Below are 20,566 nucleotides of genomic sequence, written 5' to 3' on the forward strand. Positions count from 1 at the left end.
TCTAAGGGATGGCGTCCTGGAGTCCACCGAATAACTAGTAGTTGATGAACAAAAGAAGCAAAAAAAGATAGATAGAAGGCTGATGCTCATCTTCTTCGACTTGTGGACGACACGTTGATCTCTGCTCACTCTGGGAAAAGCTTTAATACTCATTTGCTAGTTCAGCTCCTCTACTTTATATCTCCTAGTGTGTAGCATGTGAAGTTATATCTTAGTTTGGAGGAGATGTTGCGGTAGATAACTCTTATATGTTGGTCGCAGGTTTAGCCTGTTAGCCTTGCTATGTTTTGATGTTGTGATGCAGGTAGTAGTTTGGGTTCTTGAGCTCATTTTAGTGATTTAAGGGCATGTCCTTATCACCATCTTGGCTTTATTGATGGGTGTGTGTTTACCAGTGTAGAAACTCTTATGGTTTTCTTAATGAAAATCAGAGAGAAACCCCTTTTCCTCAAAAAAACAAATATGTTTAGTTTGGTATATTGCTACTTGTGAGTTGTGTTGGGTTTTCTTTGAAGCGGAGAGGATGATGCAGTCAGCAGAGATAAGTATTTCCCTCGGTTAAGAACCAAGGTTATCAATCCAGTAGGAGAACCACGCAACACCTCGTTAGCAGTACCTACACACAAAATAACAAATACTTGCACCCAATGCAAACAAGGGTTGTCAATCCCTAACGGTTAATTGCAAGGACCAAATCTCGTAGTGATAGATAGATAATTAAAATGCAAAATAAAATAAAGAAAGAAAAATTGCAGCAAGATATTTTTGATTTTAATATATGATAAAAAAGTAGACCCGGGGCCATAGTTTTCACTAGAGGCTTCTCTCTTGAAAATAGCATACGGTGGGTAAACAAATTACTGTTGGGCAATTGATAGAAAAGCAAATAATCATGATGATATCCAAGGCAATGTTCATGTATATAGGCATCACGTCCGAGACAAGTAGACCGACTCCTGCCTGCATCTAGTACTATTAATCCACACATCGACAGCTATCCAACATGCATCTAGAGTATTAGGTTCATAAAGAACGGAGTAATGCCTTAAGCAAGATGAAATGATGTAGACAAAGTAAACACACACATGAATAAATCCCATCTTTTTATCCTTAATGGCAACGATACAAACACGTGTCATGTCCCTTTCTGTCATTGGAATTGAGCACCGCAAGATTGAACCCATCACAAAGCACCTCTACCATTGCAAGAAAATTCAATCTACTTGGCCAAACCAAATCAATAGATCGGATAGAAATACAAAGCTGTAACAATCATGCATAAAAGAGTTCAGAGAAAACTCAACTAATATTCATAGATAATCTGATCATAAACTCACAATTCATCGGATCCCAATAAACACACCGCAAAAATTCATTACATCGAATAGGTCTCCAGGAACATCGAGGAGACCATTGTGTTGAAGATCAAAGAGAGAGAAGAAACCATCTAGATACTAGTTATGGCCCCGAAGGCCTGTGGTGAACTACTTAGACATGATCGGAAGGGCATCAAGATTGATATAGAGCCCCTCTGTGATTGATCCCCCCTCCGGTAGAGTACCGGAGAAGGCCTCCATATGGGATCTCATGGGACAAAAACTTACGGTGGCGGAAAAAGTATTTTGGGTGGCTCTCTGATGTCGTGGGAATATTTGAGAATTTATAGAGGCGGAATTAAGTCAAGAGGTGCCACGAGGGGCCCACAAGCCTGGGGGCGCCCCCCTGGGGCGCGTCCCCCGAGCTTGTTACTCCCTCGGCTCGTCAGGTCTTCTCCCGAACCTTCTAGGGTCTCTTCTGGTCCAGAAAAAATCAATCCAAAGTTTTTTCTCCGTTTGGACTCTGTTTGATATTGATTTCCTGAAAAGCCAAAAACAAGGAAAAAGACATCTGGCACTGGGCACTAGGCCAATAGGTTAGTTCCAAAAAAAATGATATATAATTGCGTATAAAACATCCAAGATTGATACTATAATAGCATGGAACAATAAAAAATTATAGATACGTTGGAGACGTACCATATATCAAGTTAGAAACCACACATTTCAATACATTATGTTGTATAAGAGATGCACAACTAGTGCAAATCAGCTTCGGAGGTGAGAGTGTGGCGGTAATTTTGCATAGAAACCCATGTGGTCTCTTGTATCCTCAGAATCTCACCCCACCTGAATCATTTCATTGCGGGTGGCTTTGGTTGGCGAAGTGGGATGGCCATTTTTGTGCCGGCACACGCCGTGCGCCATGCCGTGAGCGTGAACTAGATGATACCCCCACGTTGATGCAGGAATTGGTCGCTGCCGCTGTGGATCATGGTCATCATCGCCTCATTGATGGCCATCGTTAAGTTTGGGGAGGCTCGCTGCCAAGCAGTGATCGAACACTACTGGACCAGGGCTCATAGGACAGCGACCGTGTCTAAATGTGAGTTGGCGACATGGTGAACACATAGTTAGAGTTGATATCGATAATGTACATGTGGAGGGTGGTCGGAGGCGGCGGAGTGCTGCGGTGATTACTACGCGCTGGGATGACCGCAGTACTGGGCGACAAAGTAGATGACACCTTGTACTAGGCGGGCTAGGCCTGCAATTGCCTGTGCGGCACCGACACAACTGTCCTATTTGGAGGAGGGGATCGTGCTTGATCTGGTTGGACTTCTTTGGGTTTGACGGGGCATCAAACCTTGTGATGGGGTTCAGTGAATCCATCGCGACGGTGGCATACAATGGGACTGGATGGAACAACCAGAGGCAATGATAATCGGAACGGAGAAGGCGGGGTTCGGTGTGGGAAGAGTGGGGGGTTGTCAAAATGAGTGGGCACCGGTTGGTTTTTGGGGTGGATCAGAGGTGAGGAAGTCCGACGTGGTGGATGTCTCGACTCCCCCACAACTCCCCTAGTTTGAGGTCCGACAATGTGATTTAAGGCACCTAAACCAGTTCAGCTTGATTTGGTGAACTGCGTTGGACTGCTAAAAGTGTCCAAACCGTCTGATCCAAACATTTGCTTTGCCAGTGTTTGGTGAGCCGTGTTGGAGATTCCCTTACCTATCTTCTCGCTAGGGTTCAAGGATCAAAGAATGTGACCACGTGTCACATGATTCATACAAGAAAATGGTTATGTCAGAAGGAGAAGGAGACCAGGGCTTGGGCACTCGGAAAGCGCATTTGGTGTCCGTGCTCGAGGGAGTCTTTTATTTATTTTTCCATCGAAAATATATTTTCTACACCTCAAAACAACTGGAAAAAAACATACACATAAGCATATGTGTGTAGTTATGATACGTCTCCAACGTATCTATAATTTTTTATTGTTCCATGCTATTATAGTATCTGTTTTGGATGTTATATATGCATTAATATGCTATTTTATTTTATTTTTCGGACTAACCTATTAACCTAGAGCCTAGTGTCAGTTTCTGTTTTTCCTTGTTTTTGAGCTTCGCAGAAAAGGAATACCAAACGGAATAAAACTTCACGATGATTTTTCTTGGACCAGAAGACACCCAGGAGACTTGGAGTGCAAGTCAGAAGAGCCACGAGGCGGCGGCAAGGGTGGAGGGCGCGCCCCCTACCTTGTGGGCCCCTCGTGACCTTCCTGACCTAGATCTTCCTCCTATATATTCACATATATTCCCAAACCAACAGAAGCATCCACGAAAACACTTTTCCACCGCCGCAACCTTTTGTTCCCGTGAGATCCCATGTTTGGGCCTTTTCCGGCATCCTGCCGGAGGGGGATTCGATCACGGAGGGCATCTACATCAACCCTATTGCCCTTCCGATGAAGCGTGAGTAGTTTACCTCAAACCTACGGGTCCATAGCTAGTAGCTAGATGGCTTCTTCTCTCTCTTTGATTCTCAATACCATGTTCTCCTTGATGTTCTTGGAGATCTATCCGATGTAATCTTCTTTTGCGGTGTGTTTGTCGAGATCCGATGAATTGTGGATTTATGATCAGCTTATCTATGAATATTATTTGAATCTTCTCTGAATTCTTATATGCATGATTTGATATCTTTGTATTTCTCTTCGTATTGTCGGTTTGGTTTGGCCAACTAGATTGGTTTTTCTTGCAATGGGAGAGGTGCTTACCTTTGGGTTCAATCTTGCATGATTTCACCCAGTGACAAAGTAAGCGTAGCGAGACACGTATTGAATTGTTGCCATCGAGGATAAAAGATGGGGTTTACATCATATTCCATGATTTTATTCCTCTACATCATGTCATCTTACTTAAGGCGTTACTCCATTCTTTATGAACTTAATACTCTAGATGCATGCTGGATAGCAGTCGATGTGTGGAGTAATAGTAGTAGATGCAGGCAGGAGTCGGTCTACTCGACACGGACGTGATGCCTATATTTCATAATCATTGCCTTGGATATCGTCATAACTTTGCGCTTTTGTATCAATTGCTCGACAGTAATTTGTTCACCCACCGTATTATTTGCCTTCAACAGAGAAGCCTCTAGTGAAGCCTATGGCCCCTGGGTCTATTTTCCATCATATTAGTTTCCGATCTACTATTTTGCAATCTTTTACTTTCAGATCTATAAACCAAAAAAACCCAAAAATATTTTATCTTTTGTTTAGTTTTATTTATCTATCTCTATCAGATCTCACCTTTGCAAGTGACCGTGAAGGGATTGACAACCCCTTTATCGCGTTGGGTGCATGTGTTTGATTGTTTGTGCAGGTATTGGTGATTTGCGTGTTCTTCTCCTACTGGATTGATACCTTGGTTCTTAACTGAGGGAAATATTTATCTCTACTGTGCTGCATCACCCTTTCCTCTCCAAGGAAAAAACCAACGCAAGCTCAAGAAGTAGCAAGTTATATTTATGAAATTTAATGGACATATATGTTCATATGCGATATACATAAAAAAGACAAATACATAAGCTAAATAGGCTTTTCATTTGTTACATTTGGGCCACATTTTTTATGTAGCCTACAAATAATCATATTATTTAATAAAAATTACAAATACTAGGAGAACATGTATATGTATTTGTACATTTTTTGTTATTTTGAAACATTTAAATAGTTTTTTTCAAAATAAAATGGATTTCCTAGAGCACATCCTATAAAAAACCGCATTGATTTGAACCAAATTATGTGATAGTGTATGAGCCGGTGACAATATCCCAAAGTGTTCCATAAACCATCCTTGTCGCTCTATGGTTAGGCGAATGGTTTCATCTTGATGTGCACATGACGAAAAAAAGTTAGGCTACATAATTTGTCTCTTAACGTGTTATCTTTGGTTGAAAAATTAGAGACAACCATCCCAATACATTGTATCTTATGGTTTGTACCTGAATAATATTGTATTGAATTGGTTTGGTAATATTGCATTGTATTCTCTGTGTGAAGAGAAGGATAAAAGAGAAAATACAAAAAATGATTGGAGGATTAATTACCACTACTAGGAAATACCTTGTAGAGGATTAACAGTAGCATAGGTTAATGGGCCGCACTACAGTTATTTAGCATTAGCGCGGGTTTAGTGCACGCGCTATAGGTGGGAATTAACAGTAGCGCGGGCCTGCCAAACAGGTGCTACTACTATGTGGGCCCAGTCGTGCCCCCATGGGCTGGCCATAGTAGCAGCGTGGGTCACGACCCAATGCTACTGCTAAACACATTAGCAGTAGCGCCTCCCCACGGCCCGCGCTGCTACTGTGGCCAGCCCGAGCCCAACTGCCCGTCCCCACTTAGTAGTGCTACTTCTTGAGCTTGCGTTGATTTTTCCCTTGAAGAGGAAAGTGTGATGCAGAAAAGTAGAGATAAGTATTTCCCTCAGTTAAGAACCAAGGTATCAATCCAGTAGGAGGCACAAGCAAGTCTCCAATATATGCACATGCACAAACTAACAAACACTTGCACACAACGCGAAAAAGGGGTTGTCAATCCCTTCACGTTCAAGAACAAGAGCGAGATCTAATAGAGATAGGTATCAAAGATAAATAAAAGAGCAAACTAAAGTAAATATAAATAAATTGCAATAGGGTATTTTTGGGTTCTTTTCATTTATAGATCTGAAAATATATGATGGAAAATAGACCCGGGAGCCATAGGTTTCACTAGAGGCTTCTCTCTTGAATAAAGCATACGGTCGATAAACAAATTACTGTTGAGCAACATTGAAAAGCACATAATTATGACGATATCTAAGGCAATGATCATGAATATAGGCATCACGTCTGTGACAAGTAGACCGACTCCTGCCTGCATCTATAGGTGGCCAAACGGGCCGGGATAACTGGGTCGGCCCGGTAGCACGGCCAGCACGGCAGGACACATGCTAAACGGGCCAGGCCCGGCACGCGGCACGCCAGGGGCCGTGCTTGGTCCTGAAGGCCGAGCACGCGGGCCGGCACGGCACGGCCTGATTATCTTTATTTTTATTTTTTTATGTATCCTAATGTGGCCCAACAGGTAAAAATAGGCTAAAAACGCCTAGTGAACAAAATAGGAGACAAATTAGCGGGCCTAGCGTGCCGGTGGGCCGACCTGATTAGCATATGGGCCGTGCCTGGGCTACAGGCTGCAGCACGCGGGCCAGCACGGCACAGCCCGTATAATAATCGTGCCTCAGTGGGCCGGGCCGGGCCAGGCATGATTAAGATGGGCCGTTTCGTGCCGGGCCGGGCCGGCCCGTTTGGCCAGCTGTACCTGCATCTACTACCATTACTGTTGGGGAACGTAGCAGAAATTCAAAAATTTCTACGCATCACCAAGATCAATCTATGGAGTAATCTAGCAACGAGGGGAAGGGGAGTGCATCTACATACCATTGTAGATCGCGATGCGGAAGCGTTGCAAGAACGCGGATGAAGGAGTCGTACTCGTAGCGATTCAGATCGCGGTTGATTCCGATCTAAGCATCGAAGAACGGTGCCTCCGCGTTCAACACACGTGCAGCCCGGTGACGTCTCCCACGCCTTGATCCAGCAAGGAGAGAGGGAGAGGTTGGGGAAGACTCCGTCCAGCAGCAGCACGACGGCGTGGTGGTGGTGGAGGAGCGTGGCACTCCAGCAGGGCTTTGCCAAGCACTGCGAGAGACGAGGAGGGAGAGGGATAGGGCTGCGCCAAAGAGAGAGGAAGTCTTGTGTCCATGGCAGCCCCAAAACCCCCACTATATATAGGGGAGGGGGAGGGGCTGCGCCCCCATCTAGGGTTCCCCCCAAGGGGTGCGGCCAGCCCTAGATGGGACTTGGGGGGCGGCCAAGGGGGGGAGAGAGGGGGGCGCACCACTAGGTGGGCCTTAGGCCCATCTGAGCCTAGGGTTTCCCCCTTCCCCCCTTCCCTGCGCCTTGGGCCCCTTGTGGGAGGCGCACCAGCCCACCTAGGGGCTGGTCCCTTCCCACACTTGGCCCACGCAGCCCTCTGGGGCCAGTGGACCCCCGGGACCCTTCCGGTGGTCCCGGTACGTTACCGATAGCACCCGAAACTTTTCCGGTGACCAAAACAGGACTTCCCATATATAAATCTTTACCTCCGGACCATTCCGGAACTCCTCGTGACGTCCGGGATCTCATCCGGGACTCCGAACAACATTCGGTAACCACGTATATCTATTCCCTATAACCCTAGCGTCATCGAACCTTAAGTGTGTCGACCCTACGGGTTCGGGAACCATGCATACATGACCGAGACGTTCTCCGGCCAATAACCAACAGCGGGATCTGGATACCCATGTTGGCTCCCACATGTTCCACGATGATCTCATCGGATGAACCACGATGTCGGGGATTCAATCAATCCCGTATACAATTCCCTTTGTCTATCGGTATGTTACTTGCCCGAGATTCGATCGTCGGTATCCCGATACCTTGTTCAATCTCGTTACCGGCAAGTCTCTTTACTCGTTCCGTAACACATCATCCCATGATCAACTCCTTGGTCACATTGTGCACATTATGATGATGTCCTACCGAGTGGGCCCAGAGATACCTCTCCGTTTACACGGAGTGACAAATCCCAGTCTCGATTCGTGCCAACCCAACAGACACTGTCGGAGATACCTGTAGTGCACCTTTATAGCCACCCAGTTACGTTGTGATGTTTGGTACACCCAAAGCATTCCTACGGTATCCGGGAGTTGCACAATCTCATGGTCTAAGGAAATGATACTTGACATTAGAAAAGCTTTAGCAGACGAACTACACGATCTTGTGCTAGGCTTAGGATTGGGTCTTGTCCATCACATCATTCTCCTAATGATGTGATCCCGTTATCAACGACATCCAATGTCCATGGTCAGGAAACCGTAACCATCTATTGATCAACGAGCTAGTCAACTAGAGGCTTACTAGGGACATGGTGTTGTCTATGTATCCACACATGTATCTGAGTTTCCTATCAATACAATTCTAGCATGGATAATAAACGATTATCATGAACAAGGAAATATAATAATAACCAATTTATTATTGCCTCTAGGGCATATTTCCAACAATTACTCCACACATCGACCGCTATCCAGCATGCATCTAGAGTATTAAGTTCATAAGAATGGAGTAACGCCTTAAGCAAGATGACATGATGTAGAGGGATAAACTCAAGAAATATGATATAACCCCCACCTTTTTATCTCTGATGGCAACAATACAATACGTGCCTCGCTACCCCTTCTGTCACTGGGTGAGGACAACGCAAGATTGAACCCAAAACTAAGCACCTCTCCCATTGCAAGAAAAACCAATCTAGTTGGCCAAACCTAACCGATAGTTCGAAGAGAAATACAAAGATATCTTAATCATGCATAAAAGAGTTCAGACAAGAATCAAATAATATTCATAGATAATCTGATCATAAACCCACAATTCATCGGATCTCAACAAACGCAGCGCAAAAGAAGATTACATCGAATAGATCTCCAAGAACATCGAGGAGAACATTGTATTGAAGATCAAAGAGAGATTAGAAGCCATCTAGCTACTAGCTATGGACCCTTAGGTCCAAGGTAAATGACTCATGCTTCATTAGAAGGGCAGCAAGGTTGATGTAGAGGCCCTCCGTGATCAAATCCCCCTCCGGCGGAGTCCAGGAAAACGCCACAAGATGGGATCTGACGGGAACAGAAGCTTGCTGGTGTGGAAAAGTATTTTTGGTGTGCCCTCTGGTATAGGGGTAATATATGAGGATTTATAGTGCAGAGATTAGGTCAAGACGGTCCATGAGGGGCCCACAAGCTAGGGCGCCCCCTGGGCACGCCCCCATGGCTTGTGGCCGCCTCGTGGGTCTTCTGGCCTCCTCTCCAAGGCTCATCGGTTTCTTCTGGTCCAAGAAAAATCACTCTAAAGTTTATTCCATTTGGACACCATTTGGTATTCCTTTTCTGTAAAAGTCAAAACAAGGAAAAAAACAGAAACTGGCACTGGGCTCTAGGTTAATAGGTTAGTCCCAAAAATATTATAAATAGCATATGAATGCATATAAAACATCCAAAATAGATAATATAATAGCATGGAACAATCAAAAATTATACATACGTTGGAGACGTATCAAGCATCCCCAAGCTTAATTCCTGCTCGTCCTCGAGTAGGTAAATGATAAAAACAGAATTTTTGATGTGGAATGCTACCTAACATATTTATCAATGCAATTTTATTTATTGCGGTAAGAATATTCAGATCCATAAGATTCAAAATAAAAGTTTAATATTGACATAAAAACAATAATACTTCAAGCGTACCAATAAAGCAATCATGTCTTCTCAAAATAACATGGCCAAATAAAGTTATCCCTAATAAATCATATAGTCTGGCTATGCTCCATCTTCATCGCACAAAGTATTTCATCACGCACAACCCCGATGGAAAGCCAAGCAATTGTTTCATACTTTTAGTGTTCTCAAACTCTTTCAACTTTCACGCAATACATGAGCGTGAGCCATGGATATAGCACTATAGGTGGAATAGAATATGTGGTTGTGGAGAAGACAAAAAGAAGGAGAAAGTCTCACATAAACTAGGCAAATTAATGGGCTATGAAGATGCCCATCAATTGATATCGATGCAAGTGAGTAGGGATTGCCATGCAACGGATGCACTAGAGCTATAAGTTTATGAATTTTAAAAAGAAACTAAGTGGGTGTGCATCCATCTTTCTTGCTCATGAAGACCTAGGGCAATTTGAGGAAGCCCATCTTTGGAATATACAAGCCAAGTTCTATAATGAAAAAATCCCACTAGTATATGAAAGTGATAAAATAAGAGACTCTCTATCATGAAGAACATGGTGCTATTTCAAAGCACAAGTGTGGAAAATGATAGTAACATTGTTCCTTCTCTCATTCTCTCTCTTTGTTTGTTTGGGCTTCTTTGGCCTCTCTTTTTTATTTGGGCTTCTTTGGCCTCTTTTATTTTCTTAAAGTCCGGAGACTCCTGCCAACTTGTGAGGGAATCATAACTTCCATCATCCTTTCCTCACATGGGACAATGCTCTAATAATGATGATCATCACACTTTTATTTACTTACAACTCAAGAATTACAACTCGATACTAGAAGAAAGATATGACTCTAGATGAATGCCTCATGCATATGAGAACAATATGATAATGATGGTATGTGTCATAATAAAACAGAACGGTGGAAGTTGATGGCAATATATATCGGTATGGCTATGGAAATGCCATAATAGGTAGGTATGGTGGCTGTTTTGAGGAAGGTTATATGGCGGGTTTAATGCACCGGCGAAAGTTGCGCGGTACTAGAGAGGCTAGCAATGGTGGAAGGGTGATGGGGGATGCCAACAAGTCTGGGGCTACTACATCTAAGCCCAAGACTGCCCCCAAAGCTTCTGCTCCAGCCCCCAAGACTGCACCAAAGAGGAGCACAAGAAACATACTAGCTGCAGAAAAGAACAAGGCCCCAGTGCCTGAGACTGAAGAAGAAGAAGATGATGAACAAGCCCAAGTGCTCCGGAAACTAAAGCCAAAGATCCCTGGCCATGGTGACAATCATCCAGTAGCAGAAAATATGAGAATCAGGAAGGATGCAGGTCCCAGATTATGGAGAGAATCAGATCCATATGATGTGAGGAGAAGGACTGCTGTGGATTATAGATTTCACACCAAGGAGCAGCAGGACTTCTATGAGACTATTCTGTTAGATAAGAAGCCCATAGTGTGTGACATGAAGTGGGTTGACTGGAAATACATTGACAACAATGAAGACCATTTTCCAGGAGTGCACAGAAGTTTCAGACTCAATGGAGTAGACACTTCTGTGGGTCGGAAACTGACAAAGTGGAATGATGAGCTCATTATGCTATTCTATTCTACAACTCATTTCTATCCAGATGGAAGGATTGTTTGGATGTCTGAAGGTACAAGGTACCAATCAACAGTTGCTGAGTGGTCCAAGCTGATCAATGCCCCTCCAGTTGCCACTCCACCAGCTCCAACCACTTAAACATATGCATTCGTCCTTGGAGTCCTCTCAACGCCACCTCCCGATGATCAAGCCTAGAGACACGCACAACACTATGCATTTTCGAGCTTTTTGGTAACTTGCTGCCAAAGGGGGAGAAAGTGTATATATCATAGGCTTCGAGAGAGAGAGAGAGCTTGCTTCTTTTTGCTATCTCTTTTGCTACTTGTTTGATACTTATTTGTGTGCTTGCCTGGATGATACTCTATGCTTATGTGTGTGAGATACATGTATGGTCTTGTGTTTGATCATATCCTACATTAATGCTTGTGCTTGGATGATATTATTTATCTCTCTTGTATGATCATTCACTTTGCCTTGGTGATGAGTGCATATTTTATTTTCTATCATTTTGAGCGCTCCACCAAGATGTATGTGACATGGAAGAGTAACCCATGATCCTAATCCATTGTGCATTTGCATTCAAAAGCAAATTTTAAATAATGCACAAATTTAGGGGGAGATCTTGCTTATCACATACTTCTCAAAGCAACGACATATTTCACTCTTATTATCACTTGTCGAAGCTTTGATCTATATGTTCTCATCAATTACCAAAAAAGGGGAGATCGAAAGTGCAACTAATCCCTGGGTGGTTTTGGTAATTCCTAACAACATATAGCTCATTGAACTAATACTCTTTCAAGATGATCATTTCAGAAAAGTTCAATGATTGGCATGGCATGGACTAGGAATATGGACCCCTCAAAATGCTAAGGACACATATTGGCTCAAGCTCAAGACTCCACATTTTCATTTTAGTGATCCGAGATCACATTGAGTCCATAGGAAAAGCCAATACTATTAAAAGGGGATGAGGTGTTGCTTAATGGCTTGCTTGCTCAAAATGCTTTGTGATATTCTCAAAAAGCCCTCAACCACTTTCTCATATCCACATATGTCCCAAACCAAAAGTCAAACTCGGCCCCACCGATTTGATCTATCCGGCGCTACCGAGTTCATTTGACATAGCCACTAACCGAAATCATAATCAGTTTGGTCTCACTAATACGGATCTCGGTCTCACCGAGATGGGATTGCAAACTCTCTGTTTCCCTTCGTACCATTTCGGTCTAACCGAGATGAGCGATCGGTCCCACCGAGTTCGCAATGCAAACTCTCTGTTTCCTTTTCGTAACATTTCGATCTCACCGAAATGAGCGATCAGTCCCATCGAGTTTGCCTGACCAACTCTCTGTTTGCCTATTACAGAAATCGGTCTCACTGAGTTCATGTGGTCGGCCTCACCGGGATTACGTTATGCCCTAACCCTAATGAAATCGGTCCCACCGAAAATCCTAACGTTCACATTTTGAACTAAATCGGTCTGACCGAGTTTGAGTATTCGGTCTCATGGAGTTTGGAAAATTGTGTGTAACGGTTAGATTTTGTGTGGAGGCTATATATACCCCTCCACCCTTCCTTCATTAGTGAGGAAAGCCATCAGAACATGCCTACACTTCCATCATTCATTTTCTGAGAGAGAACCACCTACTCATGTGTTGAGACCAAGATATTCCAATCCAACCACAAGAATCTTGATCTCTAGCCTTCCCCAAGTTGCTTTCCACTCAAATCATCTTTCCACCAAATCCAAATCTATGAGAGAGAGTTGAGTGTTGGGGAGTGAAAGTGCTGGTTATCGACTAGAGGGGGGGTGAATAGACGATTTTTATGAAAGTCTTCAAAACATGAGAGTTTCGAAGACATACAATAGAAATGAACCTATTGATATGCAGCGGAAGGTAGACTACACTAGGCAAGCCATAGTCAGGTATTCAATGAAGTGAAAGTGTGAAGACTAATAGCAGCTAGGTAGTACGGATCAGGATGGAAGATGGTATGAAGCCAAACAACGATAGAAGTCACACAGTGAAGACAAATAGGTAAAGCAAACAAGCAATGACTTCACGAAGACAAACTGTAAGTAAAGAGAGGGAGAGGATAGAACCAGTCACTTGTTGAGGACACAGAATTTGTTGGACCAGTTCCAGTTGCTGTGACAACTGTACGTCTGGTTAGGGAGGCTGAGATTTAACTTAGAAGACCGCGTCTTCACCTTATTCCCCTTGAGCTAAGGACACCCAGTCCTCGCCCAATTACTCTGATAAGTCTTCAAGGTAGACTTCCAAACCTTCACAGACTTCGTTCACCGGCGATCCACAATGACTCTTGCATGCTGAGAACGCGACGCCTAACCGGCTGGAGGATTCACAGTCCTCAAGTGTAACAAGTCTTCAGGTCACGCGGACAGAAAGACTTCAGTGATGCCTAACACTCTTTGGCTCTGGGTGTTTGGGCTTTGTCCTCGCAAGGATTTCTCTCTCTCAAAAGCTTCGGAGGTGGGTTGCTCTCAAACGACAACAGTCGTGCACTAACTCTGAGCAGCCACCAATTCATGGTGTAGGGGGTGGGCTATTTATAGCCACTAGGCAACCCGACCTGATTTGGCCGAAATGACCCGGGGTCACTGAGGAACTGACACGTGTTCCAACGGTCAGATTTTAAACACACGCGGCAACTTTACTTGGGCTACAAGTGAAGCTGACTCATCCAGCTCTGGATAAGATTTGCTCTCATTGTCTTCACTCGAAGACATAGGATTTTGGTTGAGCATCACTTCAGTCACTCTGACTTTGTTCACTGGGACCCCACTTAACAGTACGGTGGTTCCTATGACTCAACAAAGAAGAAAAGGAAACAACAAAACAACTAGGTCTTCGCGCTCCATAGTCTTCACGCAATGCCTTCTCTTGTCATAGTCTTCAATGTGAATATCTTCACATACCACCATCGTCTTCAATGTCTTCATACATTTTTAGGGGTCATCTCCGGTAGGTAAACCGAATCAATGAGGGACTACTACCTGTGTTATCCTGCAATTCTCACAAACACATTAGTCCCTCAACCAGGTTTGTTGTCAATACTCCAAAACCAACTAGGGGTGGCACTAGATGCACTTACAATCTCCCCCTTTTTGGTGATTGATGACAAACTGGTTGAAGTTTTCAATGGGGATAAGAGTATGTGAAATTGTAAAGGATAGAGGTATTGTCTTCGTAAGTAGCAAAAGGCTCCCCCTGAAGATGTGCATATAAGTAATTTGCTTTTGGAATGCAAATGCACATGGCAGGTTGTACTTGTGGAGATCCTCTTCAACTTATTAAGACAATTCATCATGCATGATTTGATATAACAAGGATAATGACATGCATAATGAGAAATGGGCGTCTGCAAAATGACTAAGTGCGGAATTTATCATCACACATGCGGAATTTATCATCGCATCACAGAATAGCAAACAAATAGTAGGCGACCATCAAGTTTAAGTGTTACAACTCAAAGAACCGACTGTATCAAAAGCGAGAGTTGTAAACACTAGGCAAAATATAAAGCAACCGCCCATATGGACCCGCTTGAAGACTATCAACTCATATGCTTCTCCCCCTTTTGTCAGTAAGGACCAAAAAGGTTTGAAGACATAGAGCCTCTACTCGTTCCCAGAAGGAGTAGGAGAGGATGCAGGGTCGGCGTCGGGGTTTGGCGGTGCAGACGAACTTGGTGCAGTGTTGATACACGCTGAAGTTAGAGGAGGTGAAGTAGCATCATCTTGATCATCGATTACTCTGGCATTCACCGTTGCAGCGGAGGAGGAATAATCAGAGTCTTCAAGAGACGGAGTTCGACACAAGACAACATTCCTTGGAGGAGTGGAGTCAAACTTGAATCTTTCAGTGAAGCCATCGTCTTGAAGATCTGCTTCGGCACTGAGCAATGTCAAACTCTTCCATGACCTCTGACAGGTTTCATGTGTAACAAAGGCATTCTTAGTGGCAAGATTGCGAATGCGATTGACGTCCACCAAGAGGCTTTGCATCTGCCGCTTCAGCCAGAAGTGATGCTTATCCTATTTCTGATGCAGGGCAACGAGAAGTTCTCGGTCATTGAGAACACGAGATCGCTTCTGAGGCCTTTGAGCAATAGTGCTTTCAGTGGCTTCAGTTTGAGCACGCTGAGGTAAGCGTGAATTGCCAGCCAAAGGATAAACACGAGTGACTGCCTGGACACCTTCAATGGGTTGCGTGAAGCTTTGGTGATCAGCATTGTGAAGACTAATAGGCTCCTTGGGGGGCTCTGGGTATATGGCTTCAACTGACATATCAACCTCTGGCAGAAAGATCAGATGGTTGCGAGCAGAGGGTTGATAGTTGACAACTGAGTGTAGCTTGATGAGGCGCATGACCCACGGAGCGTAGAACTTTAGTCCAAAGAGATCAGAGCCTGATGCAACAAACTGCCTGATAAAGAAGTCTTGAGCATTGAAGCTGATGCCGTTGAAGATATAAAAGACCAAAGTCTTCATTGCTCCTTCAAGTTTTGCTGCTGAAGAATGTCCTTTGACAGGCCATAGAGTTCGCCTGATGATGTGATAAATAGTGTGTGGCAGATACTCTAGATCTTCGACAAAAAACTCCTTTGGGTGATCAGCGTCATGTGGCAGAGGCTTCATCATGCTCAGCATTTGGCTCATGTTGGGCTCTGGCTTGTGGAAGATACTCTCCAGAGCATTGCGGTGAAGCTGACAACCAGGTTCATATAATTCTCCTGGAGTGGGCAGGCCGGTTAGCTCAATGATGTCAAAAGCTTTGGCTTCATGATGGACATTGCCTGTCATCCACTCAAGGACCCAAGTCTTCGGATCCCTGTTGTATCCGCGAATGTGGAGGGTAGCATAAAATTGAAGCAGAAGTTCTTCATTCCAATGCTCCTTATCAGTTACAAAGTTTAGCAAGCCAGCATCACGGAAGCAATCAAGGGCTTCTTCAAGGCATGGCAATCCAGCAATGGCTTCGTAGTCAAGACGCATATGAGGAAAGATGCGCCCCTGATCATAAAGAACACATGAATAATAACTGCGCTGCTGATAGCTCCAGAACCAATCTGATGAAATCCTTGGCTTGGAATAGGGGTTCTTGGCGCTATCAAAGAAAGTGTTGTGCGCAATGAAGACATTTGCATTGAAGGACCCTGGTGAAGTGGCAGTACCTGGAAACCTGGGCAGTCTTGGCTTTGGCTTCTGGACCTGTGGCATGTGCACGACATGATAGTCAAATTGCGGACCAGCAGCAGGAGGAGGAACCAGAATAGGCCATCTGATAGTGACCAGCTGACCATAGTTGTATGCTTGCTCAATAGTATGTGGCCTGGGAGGCGGTACAGGAGCGGTGGCAATGGCAGTGGCTTCAGGCTGCGGATTGGCATCAGGTGCAGCATTGACTTCAGGTGCTATCACTTCAGGCACCTCATTGACTTCAGGCGCCACATTAGCTTCAGCCATGACAACGTCATTGGCTTCAGTGTTGGTGTTGGTGGCCGCCTCAATGTTGTTAACCTCCACTTGAGTAGCTGGAGGGTCAGACACATTCCCCTCGAGAACAACTTGGTTGGTAGGGGGTGTAGCAACACGTGCTTCTTCTTCTCTTGGTTCTTCTTGGTCATCGGCTGATGTAGCCGGAATATCTTCAACCACATTGGCTTCAGTCTCGGGGTTGTTCACAGTTGGAGAGGCTTCAGGAAAGACTTGGCGTGAAACGGATTGGCACTCTTCTCCTTCTGGAACACTTGACAGAGTGACATGTGGCCTTGGTCCTTTGCGAAGCCTGCGAAATGCTGGCAACACTTGTGGAGATGGAGTTGGTTGGGCCACAAAGTCTTCATCTTCAATCACCGGAGTGGTGACTTGAGTTGTGGGAGTAACAGGTGTTTCTTCTTGACGGGGGGAGTCTTGTGGGTGATCAGCCGATGAGTCATCCTGAGCAGTTGGCGTCAATGGACGACCAATGCTGATGAGTTCGTTGTTCGCAAGAACAGGCGATGATACCACGTTGTGCTCGATCTGAGGAAGGACTTCATCATCTCCAACATTGTCATGATGACCAATGTCTTCAGCTGCGGTGGGGTCAACAGCTGGAATGTCTTCAGCTTCAGGAGCCTCTGTGGAAGCAGGCTCATGAACTATCATTCGACGTTCTTGTTGTGCAGATTCAGGACGAGCAACAGAAATCGGCTCGACTACAAGGGGCTCTGTTGGAGCAGCCTGATCTCTCTTCTTGGTCTTGCGCTTCTTGGTGGGTGGAGCATCATCAGTGGTGTTCTTGGTCTTACGTTTTCTGGCCTTGGCTTCAGCTGCCCTTGTCTTCTGAAGCTCTGAAGCCACTGTGGGGACCTTAGGCTTCACACCTGTCATACTGGCTGGGAAGACAATGCGAGGTTCTTCCCGCCTGGATGGTTCAGTTTGGTCCACAGATGGCTTCTTCTTCTGCTTGGCGGCCAGCTTAGGGTCGATGCCAGGACGCCCAAGTGCCTTGCGCTTCTCAGCTTCATTGTAAGCTTGTACACACTTGGCAGCGAGAATCTTCATGCGCTCACGAGAACCTTTGGCTTCATCACGTTTCTTGTGAAACACTTCCTTGAGCTCATGCAGCATGACCTTGAAGTTTTGGACGTCTGCCACGCTGAGCTTGGCCACATGCTTCTTGAACTGAGCCTTTTCATAATCGATCTTATGCTTCAGCTCAACAATTTTCTGAGCAAGAGCCAGCTCAGGAGCAATGGCGCCATGGAAGGAGACGCTCAGGCCAATGGGAAGTTGCAGATCGTCAAAGCTGAGATTGGGGGTGTCAAACCACTCATCAATGAAGTTGTTCAATACTTCCATCTCAAAGAGAGGCAAATCATTGAAGATTTCCGCCTCTTGCTTGCTCTTTATCAGCTGCTCAAGAGCATCATCAACAAGATCGTCGTCACTTGACAGATCAATGGCGTCATTCTCGTTCCTCAGAACAGCAGCAGGGGTCAGAGCTGGACCAGTGGAGTGCATAGGCTTCTTTTTCTTCTTCTCGGACTTGGAGATGCGTGAGAGATCTTCAGACTGCACACTTGGTGCAGGAGGAGCAGTGGCCAGAGGCTTCACTCGTGAAGTTGTTGGTGCAGGGGAGGGCTTCGAAGCTTTAGGTTTCTTCACCTTCTTTGGCTTCGGTGGTGCAGGCGCTTCGTCAAAATCAGCGTCGTCTGCAGGCTCATCCACGGCTGTCCCTTGAACCATAATATGAGTGATGAGACCTTCTAGGTTGTAGAAGGGCCCAACAAGATTGGGTTCAGCTTCGTGTGTGCCATCGGCACGAGGAGCAGAGGGGCCTGGATTGAAGTCTAACCCCCGTGACTTCTTGTTTTCTTTGGCAGAGTTCTTGGCAAACTGGAAGTTGCGCTTGAACAAATTGTCGTCATGACACCATAGCAATGAAGATGGGTCGGCATCTGCAGGCTGTGGTCCACGGACCATGCAAGGGTAGAAGCCTTGTTCAATGGCTTCAGCTCTGGACCTGGGTGGAAGATTTTTGTACAAAATGTCTCCCCATGGTCGCTTGATGGCATTCTTCTCAGCATATTCCTGGGTCACGAACCTGTACTTGTACCATTGTTCTGCCCAATATCTTCGAATCCATTGGATTCGGGTTTTTCGCTGATTGTAGTCCTCCTCTGGATCTGTCTTGTATAGCTCATAGAGGTCAGGAGGCAAATCTCTTGAGGTGTTCCCACGGCGCTGTCTGCCGCCCTTCCTTGCAGACTTCTCTGTTGCCATGAAGTTCAGACTGAATGGCTTCAACACTGTCAAAGGCTTCCGTCTGCTGGTCAGACAGGAACTGGCTTCGGGAGAGTTGATGTGATGCTGTAAGAATTCTGCAAATGAATGCAGACTATGAGAACCAAGGGATTCTCCCACGGACATGTACCTGTGACAGCATTAGAGATGCGAGGGAAGGGGAAGAGGTCATATGCATTCTCAGAAGATTTTGAAGATAAATCAGTTTAGAAGACATTGACCTCATAGCGCGAAGACATTCACTTATATGTTGAGAGTTGGTTCCAGATTTGTATGAATCCAAGAATAAGTACAAGTGAGGAATCTAACTATGTGTGAAGCATAAGTGAATATACTAGGCATTATATATGATGCAGACAGGATAGATCCAAATTTGTGGAGGCAGAAACCACTTTTGTTAGAAAGGATGAATCTATAGGATCAAAAAGACGGTAAAAAGAGGGTTTTAATTTACCACACGATGAACTGCTAGACGGAGTAGAAGATGAGGCCGAGCAGTTCGATCTTCCGTGCCCTAACTTGGCGATGGAGGACACCTACGGCGGCGGCGGAGAAGACGATGTCCGCGGCCGGCGTGAAGACGGCGTCGGAGAGGTCGCGGCAGCTAAGTGCTTCGTCGCCGGCGTCATCGAGAGCTAGCGGTGGCGCTAGGGTTTGTCGAGGTGGAGAGGTGGAAGAAGGATTTTGACCGCGATTGGACGAGTATTTATAGGGAAAGGGACGGCACAGCGCAATTACGCAGGTGCCCCTGGCGGTTCACATCTGAGGGACACGTGGCGAACATGCAACACATTGGGAGATGTCCCACGTTCCCACGCCCGCCTGGTCTGTCGGCCGGTCGTTTCGGCTTCTCCGGGTTTCAGGCAATAAGAATTGAACATTTAAAACAGATTTAATGTTTGTCTCTGTATCTTCTGCTGACAAGGACGCGGAGAAGACATTTGACAGTTTCAACAAAATGCATACGATTTGGATAGATAGAGTTTGAGGTAGGAAGCATAGAGAGATTAGGGTCCGATCACATTCACTTAGTTCAAAAGATTCAAACGAGAAGACATAGCTATAAGTGAATGTTGTAGAGGACAGAACACTAATATGTGTATATATCAGAATAAGACCAAATCAACATTGTGAGGATAAGCATGAAGACATGTTGAAATTGAAGACAAACCAAATGCAAAGACATAGCAAATGTAACGCCAAGAGAAAACCATTCTAAACAAAGTTTGGTGGTGGCGTTACCCACCGTATAGGAAGTATTAGACCCAGACACGGCGCACAATTATCGTGGCGCTCCGAAGTCAAATTCCGCGTTAATGTATTCACACTTAGAATGTAAGTCTTCATTGATTGAAGATATACTTTACTTCGTGTGTTGCACATCTAAGTCATCAACATGCATGTGTTAGGATGTGTGCCTGATCACAGGACATTCGAGGATTCCAAGATATTTAGCT

The sequence above is a fragment of the Aegilops tauschii genome, chromosome 2 (assembly GCF_002575655.3).
Source record: "Aegilops tauschii subsp. strangulata cultivar AL8/78 chromosome 2, Aet v6.0, whole genome shotgun sequence".
NCBI classification, from domain to species: Eukaryota; Viridiplantae; Streptophyta; class Magnoliopsida; order Poales; family Poaceae; genus Aegilops; species Aegilops tauschii.